General features: G+C 31.3%; 1 long non-coding RNA gene across 1 annotated transcript; it reads left to right on the top strand.

Moving 5' to 3' along the window:
- Positions 1–2,809: 2,809 nt before the first annotated feature.
- On the top strand, positions 2,810–4,514 carry LOC107815680 (uncharacterized). Its single transcript, XR_001654784.2, has 2 exons — positions 2,810–2,930; positions 3,595–4,514. It is a non-coding gene; the product is annotated as an uncharacterized LOC107815680 (long non-coding RNA).
- Positions 4,515–4,908: the final 394 nt, after the last annotated feature.

Genomic DNA, 4,908 nt, shown 5'->3' on the forward strand with positions numbered 1-4,908 from the left:
GAGTGTAAACTAGATGAGATAATAGCTTGATCGGCCCATTGGGTTTCTTTTCAGCCCGTTTCATGCTGTTCTTAGAAAGTCTTTTCGTCTCTTTACACAAATAGCCGGTCAGATTCATTGGTTACTTTTCATTGTCAGTATACATAAATTATATACCAATTATATATAATTATACACATATTATATATTTTTCGGCTATTTTTTATTTAAACAGATGGGTAAGTAGCTATTTAGGATAATTCTTCTTTTTGAAAGTAGGGATTCACAAAATGGTGTATTAGTTTAAATTCTCAAAAACAGCAAATGCACTTTTTTTTTTTGGAAAAAAGAAAAAAGAAAAATCGACCCTATAATACTAGTACTTTTGTGTTCTTTTGATTCCATCCGTTCGATTCCGGATAGAAGTTAATACTGAAATAATAAATAAAATAGTCATCACTTGATCAATCGGCTCGAATTTTTTCGATTAAAACATTCTTGATTGGATGAAATCTTCATTTATTGGACTTTAATATAAGTTCATGTTAATTATTCACGTAGAGTTTTTCATTCGGACGTTATTAGCTATCTATAATACAATGATAAAAAGTTGGAATTTTTACCTCCTGTAGCAAAGGTTGATACCTTATTTATTTTAACAAATTATATTCCATTGCTATCTTTTAATTTTTATAGTCAAATATCTATTTATGGTCTCCTCCTACCCTTAAGCCATAAAATACACTTTGTATTATTTTTCTCTCTCATTCTTTCAATTTTTCTCCACCCACTCTCTCTCAACGCCAATCTTTCTCCATGAATACAACCTTGATTCTCCACTAATTCATCTCCATTGTCAAACGAAATTTTCATTGTCAATAGCCTGGGGCTCTGAATCAATGTCGAAATCAAGCCCTAGAGAGAAAGATGGAGGTTCGAAATCTGCTATTGAAAGGTAAATTAAAGTTGGCAATGAAAATTTCGTATAGCTATGTTTAGTGGTTGAAGAGTCTGTTTAGAAATCAATGTCTTATGTTTCGTATCAATGTCGAAATCTGATATATGGTAAATTGGGGCTGACAATGGAGGTTTGAAATCTGCTATCGACAAGACGACATTAGGGTTATTCTTGATCAAAGACGACGGAGTTTGGGGCTGAACAACTTGAAGAGTCTGTTTACGTTTTTTTCTATTGTATTCCAATGTATCTCGCTGTATTCTATGTATTTCATTGTATTCATTGTCTTTTTTTTTCCATTGTATTTCAATGTATCTCGTTGCATTCCATGTATTTCATTGTATTCACTGTGTCGCTATATTCCATGAATATATTCATTGTTTTTTTAATTAATATAATTTATGTATTCAGATTTATAATTGAGTTTGTTGAGTTATATTAGGAGTCTATTATGTTAATTGATTCACTTTTCCGTTTAAAAACAGCTGAATAGACCACGATTTATGCTATTTACGTTACTATATTCACAAATACACATCGTAAATACAGTCGAATACAATAATTTCCTAGCTGTACTCCCATGTTTCACGCCGAGTTTTGCTACTGTATTCATGAATGCAATAGCTTAAATACATCGAATACACTCTAGCAAAACTGAAAACATAGCTATAGAAAGTAATATAGTAAATGGTAGCTACAACTAGCTAATAACTACTAAACAATAGTGATTTGCGAAAATTTCTCTAAAAAGTTTTAAGCCAAGTTTGTTTGAGGTTATGCATATTAACCAATATGACATGGTCATTATGGGCATAATTTAAGTTAGCCCATCTGGAAGCTTAGGCTTAGGCTACAAATTGAGCCGCATATGGAGCTCAACTTGACTCATGAGATCTTTTTTATTAGATTGATATAGAAATTAAACAAATTATTAAAGAACAAACAAAAATGAAAATTACTTTTAAATTAAGCAAGTTGAGTTATAATCCATTTTTAGCCCGAATTAACCTGCATATTATTACCCAAGCAAATATTAAGCGAATTATGAGCAAATGTATTTACTGATTTGAACTTATTTTAACCTGCTCTATTATAGCTCAACCTGTCTATTTGAAACTTACTTTTAGGAAGTTATTCTCGAGATATAATGTGTATGCGCGAGATCTCAAGTATCGTGACATTTTTTTCTCTCTTTTTATTATACAAATTAAATATGCTAAACGTAGTCCTAAAAATAGCATGACCAATCAAATTCACTTTTAGAAGTGAAATGTGGGCAAACTTTCCAAACTAACAATTTACTACTTCTTGGACAAAAAAGACAAAAAAAAAAAAAATTTACTACTACTTCACATGTCTCAGTATATTATATATGAAGTTTTCCATTCTTTAATTCCCTTATATTATATACTTAATTAAGAGAAAAAGTCAGTATAAGAACCTTAATTATCCTTAAGTTGTGAGAAAAGTTATTTTAGACTTGTGAAGGAAGATAATATTAATTAGCTAGTATTTAGAAAATTTCTACCTTTATACATTCCTTTCTGGCGGCGCAAGTGGTGATATTTCTTAGTATGCAAATACTCTTAAATTAACCTATACAGTACATGCATGTTCTTGTGTCAAACGTCAATAGATCATACGATGGATTATATTTATAGGGTAAGTATATTTTAAACTCTTGGATTTTCTATCTTCTATTACATAGAAGAGAAAGAGTTTCGACATGTCTGTTTCATGTCATTTTTTAAAAACTCGAGGGTATATTAGTCATTTCGTACTAATTCTTACAATATCATACACGTTGCTTATTTTTCTATACAAAATGCTACGTGCAAGTTTTAATTGAGCCCAAGTTTTAAATGAGTACACGTGTGTTCTACGGACCATATTAGATTTTCACCCGATTTCTTTGTGCATTAAAAAAAAACTTTCAAATTCTGGATTGCTTCTCCAATTCTCTTTATCTTCCTCAAATTCCGTCTACCTGCAGGTACAATTTTAATCAATTTTCCCCATGATTTTTGCTGTGCATATGATAAATTAAACAATCCCTTAATCTTCAATTTCAATTTTATAGTTTGTATTTGTTTTTCCTTTTTCTGCTTTTCCAATTAGTTTCATCCGACATGCGAATTTTTTTGTTGAGATCAAGCATGATACTGGTATGAGTGTCATGCCTAATTAAAAGGAAGAATATTTTGGGTATAGTATTGCAGTGCTTACTGAAGTTTCATGGGTTCTGTTCATACTTCTTTTCTACCATCTTCCACAACATTCGACTAGGCAAAGTCTTTTGTTGAAGATTATAAAAGATTTTCACTAATTAATAATTGGTGGCTTATATTTGAGAGGTAAGAGATGAACTTCTCACTTTCTAGGTAAATTCTAAGAACTTTTTGTGGTTATTTTTATTTTACTTAAGGATGGTCATGATATTTGTTGATTAGGATATCTAAATTATATATAGTTTATCAAACGAAGTTGATGCGTAACGTAACGAATGCGGGAAGGAAACTTCATAGCATATGGAGAGTACTTTGTCAGATAAATGAATGGTTCACAGTTCTCATCTTTCAGATAACAATATAAAATAAAATAAAATACTATGTTTTAAGTGGTATTCTTATATTTATCATTTGGTGTCTTAAATACAGTGAAAATTATCCAAGAAGAAAATGATTGAGCTATATGTGGACATAGGAAAGGGGAGGTGGTGATGAGATGTAATTTCATGCAAACGTCCCTCGTGTCAAAGTGCCAATTAGCTAATTCCAGGGAGATCATAAGCAGTGAGGAGTATGTACTTTATGTGTTGTTTTCCTGTCTTCTGAATTCTGTTCCACTCTTTTCACACTATGTACTTTTCAAGTGAAATCTCTTATCAAATAAAGTCATATATCCAAGTATAAGGTTACTGGTGGTGAATATAAAATTGCCACAATCATAATAGCTTTAACATTTGCACTCTATATACATTTGCTCTTTGGAAGTGTCAAGGTTCAAAGTGGTGATGTATTGTGTTACAAGCTCAAATAACTCATCATCACACACAAAATCAGAACTTGTTACTTTAATTTTTTGTTATGCGAATCTATTAACTTTAAATGTAACTTGACTAGAGCTCCCAATTGCACGTGCACGATCTGTGTGATTATCCTATGGTTCTCATGTTTGGAGATCATATTATATGCGGTCATTTTAAACTCCGTTTCGTTACCAGCTACTTATAATGAGTTGTATCATTTTCTTAGTACTATCATCTTTTTCGTTGAATGATTTGATATTTTATGACCCAAGAAGGTGGACAACTATGATTAGAAGTCAAAAAATTTCTACCCTGAGCGCATACATGCAGACGAGGATATATAATACTGTCTTGAAAGAGTGGATATCTTGATGTAAGAGACGAGGATGATTGCTAAATTTGTATCTTGGATTAAAGTTGGTGATCTGATTGTCTTATCCATTAGAATTACCATAACTTCACCCTCGACAACATGATCTATGTCAAGGTGTGCAAAAATTTGAGTTTCTCTTTTATTAAGCATAGAATAAAAATGTTGTGTTCTCAGGCTTTAAATTCCAACTTCTTTCGTCTCCCTATTGATTGCCTAATTTGTTTTCATTTTTTTAAGTAAATTGGATTTGAATTTTATGTATCAGACACTTTTTCCGAGTGCTAGACTGACTATTGTACGTGATCATAATAGCTTTAGTTTATAGCTCACTAGCATCGGGATCCTGGAGCTCATTTAGGTGATACCATCTGTTTAGAGGCAAACGTTACCTTATAAATACTGAAATTTTTGAAGCATGTTAAATTTCAATTAACTGAGTTTTTAAAATCAAGGATAACTTATTGTTGTGGCTCTGATGAATAGGTAAGGCTGAACTGACATTATTACATATTTCTTATAGACAAATATGAGCCACATATCACACGCTGTCCAAAAACTCTCAAATTTGGT

The sequence above is a fragment of the Nicotiana tabacum genome, chromosome 18 (assembly GCF_000715075.1).
Source record: "Nicotiana tabacum cultivar K326 chromosome 18, ASM71507v2, whole genome shotgun sequence".
Taxonomy (NCBI): Eukaryota; Viridiplantae; Streptophyta; class Magnoliopsida; order Solanales; family Solanaceae; genus Nicotiana; species Nicotiana tabacum.